Source organism: Paramormyrops kingsleyae, chromosome 13 (assembly GCF_048594095.1).
Source record: "Paramormyrops kingsleyae isolate MSU_618 chromosome 13, PKINGS_0.4, whole genome shotgun sequence".
NCBI lineage: Eukaryota > Metazoa > Chordata > Actinopteri > Osteoglossiformes > Mormyridae > Paramormyrops > Paramormyrops kingsleyae.
In genome coordinates, this window is record NC_132809.1 from 504,348 (window position 1) to 520,858 (window position 16,511).

Here is a 16,511-nt window from a genome sequence, read left to right on the forward strand (position 1 = left end):
CCATGTCCATCCCTTTATGACCACAGTCTACCTGAGTTCTGCCGCTGACCGTGTCCATCCCTTTATGACCAGTCTACCTGAGTGCTGCCGCTGACCATGTCCATCACTTTATGACCGCAGCCTACCTGAGTGCTGCTGCTGACCATGTCCATCCCTTTATGACCACAGTCTACCTGAGTTCTGCCTCTGACCGTGTCCATCCCTTTATGACCGCAGTCTACCTGAGTTCTGCTGCTGACCGTGTCCATCCCTTTATGACCACAGTCTACCTGAGTGCTGCCGCTGACCGTGTCCATCCCTTTATGACCAGTCTACCTGAGTGCTGCCGCTGACCGTGTCCATCCCTTTATGACCACAGTCTACCTGAGTGCTGCCGCTGACCGTGTCCATCCCTTTACGACCAGTCTACCTGAGTGCTGCCGCTGACCGTGTCCATCACATTATGACCGCAGCCTACCTGAGTGCTGCTGCTGACCATGTCCATCACATGACCGCAGCCTACCTGAGTTCTGCCGCTGACCGTGTCCATCACTTTATGACCGCAGCCTACCTGAGTGCTGCTGCTGACCATGTCCATCCCTTTATGACCACAGTCTACCTGAGTTCTGCCGCTGACCGTGTCCATCCCTTTATGACCGCAGTCTACCTGAGTTCTGCCGCTGACCGTGTCCATCCCTTTATGACCACAGTCTACCTGAGTGCTGCCGCTGACCGTGTCCATCCCTTTATGACCAGTCTACCTGAGTGCTGCCGCTGACCGTGTCCATCCCTTTATGACCACAGTCTACCTGAGTGCTGCCGCTGACCGTGTCCATCCCTTTATGACCGCAGTCTACCTGAGTGCTGCCGCTGACCGTGTCCATCACATTATGACCGCAGCCTACCTGAGTGCTGCTGCTGACCATGTCCATCACATTATGACCGCAGCCTACCTGAGTTCTGCCGCTGACCGTGTCCATCCCTTTATGACCACAGTCTACCTGAGTGCTGCCGCTGACCGTGTCCATCCCTTTATGACCAGTCTACCTGAGTGCTGCCGCTGACCGTGTCCATCTCTTTATGACCGCAGTCTACCTGAGTGCTGCCGCTGACCGTGTCCATCCCTTTATGACCCCAGTGTACCTGAGTTCTGCCGCTGACCGTGTCCATCCCTTTATGACCAGTCTACCTGAGTGCTGCCGCTGACCGTATCCATCCCTTTATGACCCCAGTGTACCTGAGTTCTGCCGCTGACCGTGTCCATCCCTTTATGACCAGTCTACCTGAGTGCTGCCGCTGACCGTGTCCATCCCTTTATGACCGCAGCCTACCTGAGTGCTGCTGCTGACCGTGTCCATCCCTTTATGAACAGTCTACCTGAGTGCTGCTGCTGACCGTGTCCATCCCTTTATGAACAGTCTACCTGAGTGCTGCTGCTGACCGTGTCCATTACTTTATGACCAGTCTACCTGAGTGCTGCTGCTGACCGTGTCCATCCCTTTATGACCGCAGCCTACCTGAGTGCTGCCGCTGACCGTGTCCATCCCTTTATGACCGCAGCCTACCTGAGTGCTGCCGCTGACCGTGTCCATCCCTTTATGACCAGTCTACCTGAGTGCTGCCGCTGACCGTGTCCATCCCTTTATGACCAGTCTACCTGAGTGCTGCCGCTGACCGTGTCCATCCCTTTATGACCGCAGCCTACCTGAGTGCTGCTGCTGACCGTGTCCATCCCTTTATGAACAGTCTACCTGAGTGCTGCTGCTGACCATGTCCATCCCTTTACGACCAGTCTACCTGAGTGCTGCTGCTGACCATGTCCATCCCTTTACGACCAGTCTACCTGAGTGCTGCCGCTGACCGTGTCCATCCCTTTACGACCAGTCTACCTGAGTGCTGCCGCTGACCGTGTCCATCACATTATGACCGCAGCCTACCTGAGTTCTGCCGCTGACCGTGTCCATCGCATTATGACCACAGTCTACCTGAGTGCTGCCGCTGACCGTGTCCATCCCTTTATGAACACAGTCTACCTGAGTGCTGCCGCTGACCGTGTCCATCCCTTTGTGACCAGTCTACCTGAGTGCTGCCGCTGACCGTGTCCATCCCTTCATGACCACAGCCTACCTGAGTGCTGCCGCTGACCGTGTCCATCCCTTTATGACCACAGCGTACCTGAGTGCTGCCGCTGACCGTGTCCATCCCTTTATGACCGCAGCCTACCTGAGTGCTGCCGCTGACCGTGTCCATCCCTTTATGACCGCAGCCTACCTGAGTGCTGCTGCTGACCGTGTCCATCCCTTTATGACCAGTCTACCTTAGTGCTGCCGCTGACCGTGTCCATCCCTTTATGACCGCAGTCTACCTGAGTGCTGCTGCTGACTGTGTCCATCCCTTTATGACCGCAGTCTACCTGAGTGCTGCCGCTGACCTTGTCCATCACATTATGACCGCAGCCTACCTGAGTGCTGCTGCTGACCGTGTCCATCTCTTTATGACCACAGTCTACCTGAGTGCTGCCGCTGACCGTGTTCATCCCTTTATGACCAGTCTACCTTAGTGCTGCCGCTGACCGTGTCCATCCCTTTATGACCAGCCTACCTGAGTGCTGCTGCTGACCGTATCCATCTCTTTTTGACCACAGTCCACCTGTGTGCTGCCGCTGACCGTGTCCATCCCTTTATGACCGCAGCCTACCTGAGTGCTGCTGCTGACCATATCCATCTCTTTTTGACCACAGTCTACCTGAGTGCTGCCGCTGACCGTGCCCATCGCTTTATGACCACAGCCTGCCTGCGTGCTGCTGCTGACCGTGTCCATCCCTTTATGACCAGTCTACCTGAGTGCTGCCGCTGACCGTGTCCATCCCTTTATGACCGCAGTCTACCTGAGTGCTGCCGCTGACCGTGTCCATCCCTTTATGACCCCAGTCTACCTGAGTGCTGCCGCTGACCATGTCCATCCCTTTATGACCAGTCTACCTCAGTGCTGCTGCTGACCGTGTCCATCACATTATGACCGCAGTCTTCCTGAGTTCTGCTGTTGACCGTGTCCATCCCTTTATGACCACAGCCTACCTGAGTGCTGCTGCTGACCGTGTCCATCCCTTTATGACCGCAGTCTACCTGAGTGCTGCTGCTGACTGTGTCCATCCCTTTATGACCGCAGTCTACCTGAGTGCTGCCGCTGACCGTGTCCATCACATTATGACCGCAGCCTACCTGAGTGCTGCTGCTGACCGTGTCCATCTCTTTATGACCACAGTCTACCTGAGTGCTGCCGCTGACCGTGTTCATCCCTTTATGACCAGTCTACCTTAGTGCTGCCGCTGACCGTGTCCATCCCTTTATGACCAGCCTACCTGAGTGCTGCTGCTGACCGTATCCATCTCTTTTTGACCACAGTCCACCTGTGTGCTGCCGCTGACCGTGTCCATCCCTTTATGACCGCAGCCTACCTGAGTGCTGCTGCTGACCGTATCCATCTCTTTTTGACCACAGTCTACCTGAGTGCTGCCGCTGACCGTGCCCATCGCTTTATGACCACAGCCTGCCTGCGTGCTGCTGCTGACCGTGTCCATCCCTTTATGACCAGTCTACCTGAGTGCTGCCGCTGACCGTGTCCATCCCTTTATGACCGCAGTCTACCTGAGTGCTGCCGCTGACCGTGTCCATCCCTTTATGACCCCAGTCTACCTGAGTGCTGCCGCTGACCGTGTCCATCCCTTTATGACCAGTGTACCTGAGTGCTGCCGCTGACCGTGTTCATCCCTTTATGACCAGTCTACCTTAGTGCTGCCGCTGACCGTGTCCATCCCTTTATGACCACAGCCTACCTGAGTGCTGCCGCTGACCGTGTCCATCCCTTTATGACCACAGTCTACCTCAGTGCTGCTGCTGACCGTGTCCATCACATTATGACCGCAGTCTTCCTGAGTTCTGCTGTTGACCGTGTCCATCCCTTTATGACCACAGCCTACCTGAGTGCTGCTGCTGACCGTGTCCATCCCTTTATGACCGCAGTCTACCTGAGTGCTGCTGCTGACTATGTCCATCACATTATGACCGCAGCCTACCTGAGTGCTGCTGCTGACCGTGTCCATCGCTTTATGACCACAATCTACCTGACTGCTGCTGCTGACCGTGTCCATCCCTTTATGACCAGTCTACCTGAGTGCTGCCGCTGACCGTGTCCATCCCTTTATGACCAGTCTACCTGAGTGCTGCCGCTGACCGTGTCCATCCCTTTATGACCAGTCTACCTGAGTGCTGCCGCTGACCATGTCCATCCCTTTATGACCACAGTCTACCTGAGTTCTGCCGCTGACCGTGTCCATCCCTTTATGACCAGTCTACCTGAGTGCTGCCGCTGACCATGTCCATCACTTTATGACCGCAGCCTACCTGAGTGCTGCTGCTGACCATGTCCATCCCTTTATGACCACAGTCTACCTGAGTTCTGCCTCTGACCGTGTCCATCCCTTTATGACCGCAGTCTACCTGAGTTCTGCTGCTGACCGTGTCCATCCCTTTATGACCACAGTCTACCTGAGTGCTGCCGCTGACCGTGTCCATCCCTTTATGACCAGTCTACCTGAGTGCTGCCGCTGACCGTGTCCATCCCTTTATGACCACAGTCTACCTGAGTGCTGCCGCTGACCGTGTCCATCCCTTTACGACCAGTCTACCTGAGTGCTGCCGCTGACCGTGTCCATCACATTATGACCGCAGCCTACCTGAGTGCTGCTGCTGACCATGTCCATCACATGACCGCAGCCTACCTGAGTTCTGCCGCTGACCGTGTCCATCACTTTATGACCGCAGCCTACCTGAGTGCTGCTGCTGACCATGTCCATCCCTTTATGACCACAGTCTACCTGAGTTCTGCCGCTGACCGTGTCCATCCCTTTATGACCGCAGTCTACCTGAGTTCTGCTGCTGACCGTGTCCATCCCTTTATGACCACAGTCTACCTGAGTGCTGCCGCTGACCGTGTCCATCCCTTTATGACCAGTCTACCTGAGTGCTGCCGCTGACCGTGTCCATCCCTTTATGACCACAGTCTACCTGAGTGCTGCCGCTGACCGTGTCCATCCTTTTATGACCAGTCTACCTGAGTGCTGCCGCTGACCGTGACCATCCCTTTATGACCAGTCTACCTCAGTGCTGCCGCTGACCGTGACCATCCCTTTATGACCAGTCTACCTGAGTGCTGCCGCTGACCGTGTCCATCCCTTTATGACCACAGCCTACCTGAGTGCTGCTGCTGACCGTGTCCATCCCATTATGACCACAGTCTGCCTGAGTTCTGCTGCTGACCATGTCCATCTCTTTATGACCACAGTCTACCTGAGTGCTGCCGCTGACCGTGTCCATCCCTTTATGACCAGCCTACCTGAGTGCTGCCGCTGACCTTGTCCATCACTTTATGACCACAGTCTACCTGAGTGCTGCTGACCGTGTCCATCACATTATGACCGCAGCCTACCTGAGTGCTGCTGCTGACCGTGTCCATCGCTTTATGACCGCAGCCTACCTGAGTGCTGCTGCTGACCGTGTCCATCCCTTTATGACCGCAGCCTACCTGAGTGCTGCTGCTGACCGTGTCCATCCCTTTATGACCGCAGCCGACCTGAGTGCTGCTGCTGACCGTGTCCATCCTTTTATGACCGCAGCCTACATGAGTGCTGCTGCTGACCGTGACCATCACATTATGACTGCAGCCTACCTGAGTGCTGCCGCTGACCGTGTCAATCTCTTTATGACCACAGTCTACCTGGCTGCTGCCGCTGACCGTGTCCATCCCTTTATGACCGCAGCCTACCTGAGTGCTGCCACTGACCGTGTCCATCCCTTTATGACCGCAGCCTACCTGAGTGCTGCCGCTGACCGTGTCCATCCCTTTATGACCGCAGTCTACCTGAGTGCTGCCGCTGACCGTGTCAATCTCTTTATGACCACAGTCTACCTGGCTGCTGCCGCTGACCGTGTCCATCCCTTTATGACCGCAGCCTACCTGAGTGCTGCCGCTGACCGTGTCCATCCCTTTATGACCGCAGCCTACCTGTGTGCTGCCGCTGACCGTGTCCATCCCTTTATGACCGCAGCCTACCTGAGTGCTGCCGCTGACCGTGTCCATCCCTTTATGACCAGTCTACCTGAGTGCTGCTGCTGACCGTGTCCATCACATTATGACCGCAGCCTACCTGAGTGCTGCCGCTGACCGTGTCCATCCCATTATGACCACAGTCTGCCTGAGTTCTGCCGCTGACCGTGTCCATCCCTTTATGACCACAGCCTACATGAGTGCTGCCGCTGACCGTGTCCATCCCTTTATGACCGCAGTCTACCTGAGTGCTGCCGCTGACCGTGTCAATCTCTTTATGACCGCAGTCTACCTGAGTGCTGCCGCTGACCGTGTCCATCCCTTTATGACCACAGCCTGCCTGAGTTCTGCCGCTGACCGTGTCCATCCCTTTATGACCTCAGCCTACCTGAGTGCTGCCACTGACCGTGTCCATCCCTTTATGACCGCAGCCTACCTGAGTGCTGCCACTGACCGTGTCCATCCCTTTATGACCGCAGCCTACCTGAGTGCTGCCGCTGACCGTGTCCATCCCTTTATGACCGCAGTCTACCTGAGTGCTGCCGCTGACCGTGTCAATCTCTTTATGACCACAGTCTACCTGAGTGCTGCCGCTGACCGTGTCCATCACATTATGACCGCAGTCTTCCTGAGTTTTGCTGTTGACCGTGTCCATCCCTTTATGACCACAGCCTACCTGAGTGCTGCCGCTGACCGTGTCAATCCCTTTATGACCACAGTCTACCTCAGTGCTGCTGCTGACCGTGTCCATCACATTATGACCGCAGTCTTCCTGAGTTCTGCTGTTGACCATGTCCATCCCTTTATGACCACAGCCTACCTGAGTGCTGCTGCTGACCGTGTCCATCCCTTTATGACCGCAGTCTACCTGAGTGCTGCTGCTGACTATGTCCATCACATTATGACCGCAGCCTACCTGAGTGCTGCTGCTGACCGTGTCCATCGCTTTATGACCACAATCTACCTGACTGCTGCTGCTGACCGTGTCCATCCCTTTATGACCACAATCTACCTGAATGCTGCTGCTGACCGTGTCCATCCCTTTATGACCAGTCTACCTGAGTGCTGCCGCTGACCGTGTCCATCCCTTTATGACCAGTCTACCTGACCGTGTCCATCGCTTTATGACCACAATCTACCTGAATGCTGCTGCTGACCGTGTCCATCCCTTTATGACCAGTCTACCTGAGTGCTGCCGCTGACTGTGTCCATCCCTTTATGACCAGTCTACCTGAGTGCTGCCGCTGACCGTGTCCATCCCTTTATGACCAGTCTACCTGAGTGCTGCCGCTGACCGTGACCATCCCTTTATGACCAGTCTACCTCAGTGCTGCCGCTGACCGTGACCATCCCTTTATGACCAGTCTACCGGTCTGCTGCTGACCGTGTCCATCACATTATGACCGCAGCCTACCTGAGTGCTGCCGCTGACCGTGTCCATCCCATTATGACCACAGTCTGCCTGAGTTCTGCCGCTGACCGTGTCCATCCCTTTATGACCACAGCCTACATGAGTGCTGCCGCTGACCGTGTCCATCCCTTTATGACCGCAGTCTACCTGAGTGCTGCCGCTGACCGTGTCAATCTCTTTATGACCGCAGTCTACCTGAGTGCTGCCGCTGACCGTGTCCATCCCTTTATGACCACAGCCTGCCTGAGTTCTGCCGCTGACCGTGTCCATCCCTTTATGACCTCAGCCTACCTGAGTGCTGCCACTGACCGTGTCCATCCCTTTATGACCGCAGCCTACCTGAGTGCTGCCACTGACCGTGTCCATCCCTTTATGACCGCAGCCTACCTGAGTGCTGCCGCTGACCGTGTCCATCCCTTTATGACCGCAGTCTACCTGAGTGCTGCCGCTGACCGTGTCAATCTCTTTATGACCACAGTCTACCTGAGTGCTGCCGCTGACCGTGTCAATCTCTTTATGACCACAGTCTACCTGGCTGCTGCCGCTGACCGTGTCCATCCCTTTATGACCGCAGCCTACCTGAGTGCTGCCCCTGACCGTGTCCATCCCTTTATGAGCAGTCCACCTGTGTGCTGCCGCTGACCGTGTCCATCCCTTTATGACCGCAGCCTACCTGAGTGCTGCCGCTGACCGTGTCCATCCCTTTATGACAGCAGCCTACCTGAGTGCTGCCGCTGACCGTATCCATCTCTTTATGACCACAGTCTACCTGAGTGCTGCCGCTGACCGTGTCAATCTCTTTATGACCACAGTCTACCTGGCTGCTGCCGCTGACCGTGTCCATCCCTTTATGACCACAGCCTACCTGAGTGCTGCTGCTGACCGTGTCCATCACATTATGACCGCAGCCTACCTGAGTTCTGCCGCTGACCGTGTCCATCCCTTTATAACCGCAGCCTACCTGAGTGCTGCGGCTGACCGTGTCCATCCCTTTATGACAGCAGCCTACCTGAGTGCTGCTGCTGACCGTATCCATCTCTTTATGACCACAGTCTACCTGAGTGCTGCCGCTGACCGTGTCAATCTCTTTATGACCACAGTCTACCTGGCTGCTGCCGCTGACCGTGTCCATCCCTTTATGACCACAGCCTACCTGAGTGCTGCTGCTGACCGTGTCCATCACATTATGACCGCAGCCTACCTGAGTTCTGCCGCTGACCGTGTCCATCCCTTTATAACCGCAGCCTACCTGAGTGCTGCGGCTGACCGTGTCCATCCCTTTATGACAGCAGCCTACCTGAGTGCTGCTGCTGACCGTATCCATCTCTTTATGACCACAGTCTACCTGAGTGCTGCCGCTGACCGTGTCAATCTCTTTATGACCACAGTCTACCTGGCGGCTGCCGCTGACCGTGTCCATCCCTTTATGACCACAGCCTACCTGAGTGCTGCTGCTGACCGTGTCCATCACATTATGACCGCAGCCTACCTGAGTTCTGCCGCTGACCGTGTCCATCCCTTTATGACCGCAGCCTACCTCAGTTCTGCCACTGACCGTGTCCATCCCTTTATGACAGCAGTCAACCTGAGTGCTGCTGCTGACCGTATCCATCTCTTTATGACCACAGTCTACCTGGCTGCTGCCGCTGACCATGTCCATCCCTTTATGACCACAGTCTACCTGAGTGCTGCCGCTGACCATGTCCATCCCTTTATGACCGCAGTCTACCTGAGTGCTGCCGCTGACCGTGTCCATCCCTTTATGACCACAGCCTACCTGAGTGCTGCTGCTGACCGTGTCCATCCCATTATGACCACAGTCTACCTGAGTGCTGCCGCTGACCGTGTCCATCCCTTTATGACCACAGCCTACCTGAGTGCTGCTGCTGACCGTATCCATCTCTTTATGACCACAGTCTACCTGAGTGCTGCCGCTGACCGTGTCCATCACATTATGACCGCAGCCTACCTGAGTTCTGCCGCTGACCGTGTCCATCCCTTTATGACCACAGTCTACCTGAGTGCTGCCGCTGACCGTGTCCATCCCTTTATGACCAGCCTACCTGAGTGCTGCTGCTGACCGTGTCCATCCCATTATGACCACAGTCTACCTGAGTGCTGCCGCTGACCGTGTCCATCCCTTTATGACCACAGCCTACGTGAGTGCTGCCGCTGACCGTGTCCTTCCCTTTATGACCACAGTGTACCTGAGTTCTGCTGCTGACCGTGTCCATCCCTTTATGACCGCAGCCTACCTGAGTGCTGCTGCTGACCGTATCCATCCCTTTATGACCGCAGTCTACCTGAGTGCTGCCGCTGACCGTGTCCATCCCTTTATGACCAGTCTACCTGAGTGCTGCCGCTGACCGTGTCCATCCCTTTATGACCAGTCTACCTGAGTGCTGCCGCTGACCGTGTCCATCCCTTTATGACCGCAGCCTACCTGAGTGCTGCCGCTGACCGTGTCCATCCCTTTATGACCGCAGTCTACCTGAGTGTTACCGCTGACCGTGTCAATCTCTTTATGACCACAGTCTACCTGGCTGCTGCCGCTGACCGTGTCAATCCCTTTATGACCGCAGCCTACCTGAGTGCTGCCACTGACCGTGTCCATCCCTTAATGACCGCAGCCTACCTGAGTGCTGCCGCTGACCGTGTCCATCCCTTAATGACCGCAGTCTACCTGAGTGCTGCCGCTGACCGTGTCAATCTCTTTATGACCACAGTCTACCTGGCTGCTGCCGCTGACCGTGTCCATCCCTTTATGACCGCAGCCTACCTGAGTGCTGCCCCTGACCGTGTCCATCCCTTTATGAGCAGTCCACCTGTGTGCTGCCGCTGACCGTGTCCATCCCTTTATGACCGCAGCCTACCTGAGTGCTGCCGCTGACCGTGTCCATCCCTTTATGACAGCAGCCTACCTGAGTGCTGCCGCTGACCGTATCCATCTCTTTATGACCACAGTCTACCTGAGTGCTGCCGCTGACCGTGTCAATCTCTTTATGACCACAGTCTACCTGGCTGCTGCCGCTGACCGTGTCCATCCCTTTATGACCACAGCCTACCTGAGTGCTGCTGCTGACCGTGTCCATCACATTATGACCGCAGCCTACCTGAGTTCTGCCGCTGACCGTGTCCATCCCTTTATAACCGCAGCCTACCTGAGTGCTGCCGCTGACCGTGTCCATCCCTTTATGACAGCAGCCTACCTGAGTGCTGCTGCTGACCGTATCCATCTCTTTATGACCACAGTCTACCTGAGTGCTGCCGCTGACCGTGTCAATCTCTTTATGACCACAGTCTACCTGGCGGCTGCCGCTGACCGTGTCCATCCCTTTATGACCACAGCCTACCTGAGTGCTGCCGCTGACCGTGTCCATCACATTATGACCGCAGCCTACCTGAGTTCTGCCGCTGACCGTGTCCATCCCTTTATGACCGCAGCCTACCTGAGTTCTGCCGCTGACCGTGTCCATCCCTTTATGACAGCAGTCTACCTGAGTGCTGCTGCTGACCGTATCCATCTCTTTATGACCACAGTCTACCTGGCTGCTGCCGCTGACCGTGTCCATCCCTTTATGACCACAGTCTACCTGAGTGCTGCCGCTGACCGTGTCCATCCCTTTATGACCGCAGTCTACCTGAGTGCTGCCGCTGACCGTGTCCATCCCTTTATGACCACAGCCTACCTGAGTGCTGCTGCTAACCGTGTCCATCCCATTATGACCACAGTCTACCTGAGTGCTGCCGCTGACCGTGTCCATCCCTTTATGACCACAGCCTACCTGAGTGCTGCTGCTGACCGTATCCATCTCTTTATGACCACAGTCTACCTGAGTGCTGCCGCTGACCGTGTCCATCACATTATGACCGCAGCCTACCTGAGTTCTGCCGCTGACCGTGTCCATCCCTTTATGACCACAGTCTACCTGAGTGCTGCCGCTGACCGTGTCCATCCCTTTATGACCAGCCTACCTGAGTGCTGCTGCTGACCGTGTCCATCACATTATGACCACAGTCTACCTGAGTGCTGCCGCTGACCGTGTCCATCCCTTTATGACCACAGCCTACGTGAGTGCTGCCGCTGACCGTGTCCATCCCTTTATGACCAGTGTACCTGAGTGCTGCCGCTGACCGTGTTCATCCCTTTATGACCAGTCTACCTTAGTGCTGCCGCTGACCGTGTCCATCCCTTTATGACCACAGCCTACCTGAGTGCTGCTGCTGACCGTGTCCATCACATTATGACCGCAGTCTTCCTGAGTTCTGCTGTTGACCATGTCCATCCCTTTATGACCACAGCCTACCTGAGTGCTGCTGCTGACCGTGTCCATCCCTTTATGACCGCAGTCTACCTGAGTGCTGCTGCTGACTATGTCCATCACATTATGACCGCAGCCTACCTGAGTGCTGCTGCTGACCGTGTCCATCGCTTTATGACCACAATCTACCTGACTGCTGCTGCTGACCGTGTCCATCCCTTTATGACCAGTCTACCTGAGTGCTGCCGCTGACTGTGTCCATCCCTTTATGACCAGTCTACCTGAGTGCTGCCGCTGACCGTGTCCATCCCTTTATGACCAGTCTACCTGAGTGCTGCCGCTGACCGTGACCATCCCTTTATGACCAGTCTACCTGAGTGCTGCCGCTGACCGTGTCCATCCCTTTATGACCACAGTCTACCTCAGTGCTGCTGCTGACCGTGTCCATCACATTATGACCGCAGTCTTCCTGAGTTCTGCTGTTGACCGTGTCCATCCCTTTATGACCACAGCCTACCTGAGTGCTGCTGCTGACCGTGTCCATCCCTTTATGACCGCAGTCTACCTGAGTGCTGCTGCTGACTATGTCCATCACATTATGACCGCAGCCTACCTGAGTGCTGCTGCTGACCGTGTCCATCGCTTTATGACCACAATCTACCTGAATGCTGCTGCTGACCGTGTCCATCCCTTTATGACCAGTCTACCTGAGTGCTGCCGCTGACTGTGTCCATCCCTTTATGACCAGTCTACCTGAGTGCTGCCGCTGACCGTGTCCATCCCTTTATGACCAGTCTACCTGAGTGCTGCCGCTGACCGTGACCATCCCTTTATGACCAGTCTACCTCAGTGCTGCCGCTGACCGTGACCATCCCTTTATGACCACAGCCTACCTGAGTGCTGCTGCTAACCGTGTCCATCCCATTATGACCACAGTCTACCTGAGTGCTGCCGCTGACCGTGTCCATCGCTTTATGACCACAGCCTACCTGAGTGCTGCTGCTGACCGTATCCATCTCTTTATGACCACAGTCTACCTGAGTGCTGCCGCTGACCGTGTCCATCACATTATGACCGCAGCCTACCTGAGTTCTGCCGCTGACCGTGTCCATCCCTTTATGACCACAGTCTACCTGAGTGCTGCCGCTGACCGTGTCCATCCCTTTATGACCAGCCTACCTGAGTGCTGCTGCTGACCGTGTCCATCACATTATGACCACAGTCTACCTGAGTGCTGCCGCTGACCGTGTCCATCCCTTTATGACCACAGCCTACGTGAGTGCTGCCGCTGACCGTGTCCATCCCTTTATGACCAGTGTACCTGAGTGCTGCCGCTGACCGTGTTCATCCCTTTATGACCAGTCTACCTTAGTGCTGCCGCTGACCGTGTCCATCCCTTTATGACCACAGCCTACCTGAGTGCTGCCGCTGACCGTGTCCATCCCTTTATGACCACAGTCTACCTCAGTGCTGCTGCTGACCGTGTCCATCACATTATGACCGCAGTCTTCCTGAGTTCTGCTGTTGACCGTGTCCATCCCTTTATGACCACAGCCTACCTGAGTGCTGCTGCTGACCGTGTCCATCCCTTTATGACCGCAGTCTACCTGAGTGCTGCTGCTGACTATGTCCATCACATTATGACCGCAGCCTACCTGAGTGCTGCTGCTGACCGTGTCCATCGCTTTATGACCACAATCTACCTGACTGCTGCTGCTGACCGTGTCCATCCCTTTATGACCAGTCTACCTGAGTGCTGCCGCTGACTGTGTCCATCCCTTTATGACCAGTCTACCTGAGTGCTGCCGCTGACCGTGTCCATCCCTTTATGACCAGTCTACCTGAGTGCTGCCGCTGACCGTGACCATCCCTTTATGACCAGTCTACCTGAGTGCTGCCGCTGACCGTGTCCATCCCTTTATGACCACAGTCTACCTCAGTGCTGCTGCTGACCGTGTCCATCACATTATGACCGCAGTCTTCCTGAGTTCTGCTGTTGACCGTGTCCATCCCTTTATGACCACAGCCTACCTGAGTGCTGCTGCTGACCGTGTCCATCCCTTTATGACCGCAGTCTACCTGAGTGCTGCTGCTGACTATGTCCATCACATTATGACCGCAGCCTACCTGAGTGCTGCTGCTGACCGTGTCCATCGCTTTATGACCACAATCTACCTGAGTGCTGCCGCTGACTGTGTCCATCCCTTTATGACCAGTCTACCTGAGTGCTGCCGCTGACCGTGTCCATCCCTTTATGACCAGTCTACCTGAGTGCTGCCGCTGACCGTGACCATCCCTTTATGACCAGTCTACCTCAGTGCTGCCGCTGACCGTGACCATCCCTTTATGACCAGTCTACCTGAGTGCTGCCGCTGACCGTGTCCATCCCTTTATGACCACAGCCTACCTGAGTGCTGCTGCTGACCGTGTCCATCCCATTATGACCACAGTCTGCCTGAGTTCTGCTGCTGACCATGTCCATCTCTTTATGACCACAGTCTACCTGAGTGCTGCCGCTGACCGTGTCCATCCCTTTATGACCAGTCTACCTGAGTGCTGCCGCTGACCGTGTCCATCCCTTTATGACCAGTCTACCTGTGTTCTGCTGCTGACCGTGTCCATCCCTTTATGACCAGTCTACCTGAGTGCTGCCGCTGACTGTGTCCATCCCTTTATGACCAGTCTACCTGAGTGCTGCCGCTGACCGTGACCATCCCTTTATGACCAGTCTACCTGTGTTCTGCTGCTGACCGTGTCCATCCCTTTATGACCAGTCTACCTGAGTGCTGCTGCTGACCGTGACCATCACATTATGACCCCAGCCTACCTTAGTGCTGCCGCTGACCGTGTCCATTCCTTTATGACCAGCCTACCTGAGTGCTGCTGCTGACCGTGACCATTCCTTTATGACCAGTCTACCTGAGTGCTGCTGCTGACCGTATCCATCTCTTTATGACCACAGTCTACCTGAGTGCTGCCGCTGACCGTGTCCATCCCTTTATGACCGCAGTCTACCTGAGTGCTGCCGCTGACCGTGTCCATCCCTTTATGACCACAGCCTGCCTGAGTTCTGCCGCTGACCGTGTCCATCCCTTTATGACCGCAGCCTACCTGAGTGCTGCCGCTGACCGTGTCCATCCCTTTATGACCGCAGCCTACCTGAGTGCTCCCGCTGACCGTGTCCATCCCTTTATGACCGCAGCCTACCTGAGTGCTGCCACTGACCGTGTCCATCCCTTTATGACCGCAGCCTACCTGAGTGCTGCCGCTGACCGTGTCCATCCCTTTATGACCGCAGTCTACCTGAGTGCTGCCGCTGACCGTGTCAATCTCTTTATGACCACAGTCTACCTGAGTGCTGCCGCTGACCGTGTCAATCTCTTTATGACCACAGTCTACCTGGCTGCTGCCGCTGACCGTGTCCATCCCTTTATGACCGCAGCCTACCTGAGTGCTGCCGCTGACCGTGTCCATCCTTTTATGAGCGCAGCCTACCTGTGTGCTGCCGCTGACCGTGTCCATCCCTTTATGACAGCAGCCTACCTGAGTGCTGCTGCTGACCGTATCCATCTCTTTATGACCGCAGCCTACCTGTGTGCTGCCGCTGACCGTGTCCATCCCTTTATGACCAGTCTACCTTAGTGCTGCCGCTGACCGTGACCATCCCTTTATGACCAGTCTACCTGAGTGCTGCCGCTGACCGTGTCCATCCCTTTATGACCACAGCCTACCTGAGTGCTGCTGCTGACCGTGTCCATCCCATTATGACCACAGTCTGCCTGAGTTCTGCTGCTGACCATGTCCATCTCTTTATGACCACAGTCTACCTGAGTGCTGCCGCTGACCGTGTCCATCCCTTTATGACCAGTCTACCTGAGTGCTGCCGCTGACTGTGTCCATCCCTTTATGACCAGTCTACCTGTGTTCTGCTGCTGACCGTGTCCATCCCTTTATGACCAGTCTACCTGAGTGCTGCTGCTGACCGTGACCATCACATTATGACCCCAGCCTACCTGAGTGCTGCTGCTGACCGTGACCATCCCTTTATGACCGCAGTCTACCTGAGTGCTGCTGCTGACCGTGACCATCCCTTTATGACCAGTCTACCTGTGTTCTGCTGCTGACCGTGTCCATCCCTTTATGACCAGTCTACCTGTGTTCTGCTGCTGACCGTGTCCATCCCTTTATGACCGCAGTCTACCTGAGTGCTGCTGCTGACCGTGACCATCCCTTTATGACCAGTCTACCTGTGTTCTGCTGCTGACCGTGTCCATCCCTTTATGACCAGTCTACCTGTGTTCTGCTGCTGACCGTGACCATCCCTTTATGACCAGTCTACCTGTGTTCTGCTGCTGACCGTGTCCATCCCTTTATGACCAGTCTACCTGAGTGCTGCTGCTGACCATGTCCATCTCTTTATGACCACACCTGAGTGCTTGTCAAGTTGTCCCTTTTCCTTTTGTGCAATTTCCCCAACTTGAAAGGAATAACAACATCCACTTGGAGGTATAACTGGATTCCACTCGACAGACTAAGCAAACCCACTATTTCTTTTATCCTTATTTTCCTTTTATTTGGATCTCAGCAAGGTAACCAATGTTGCCACCAGATAACGTAGTCAGGTAGAAAACCTTTAAGCAAAAAAGAAAAGAAATAGACCCCAAACTATTACATACATGTTAAGTCGCGGGCAGTGGAGGAGCCCCTTAAGGCCACACATGACCGATTACAACAAGAGTTTGCTGGGAACAATC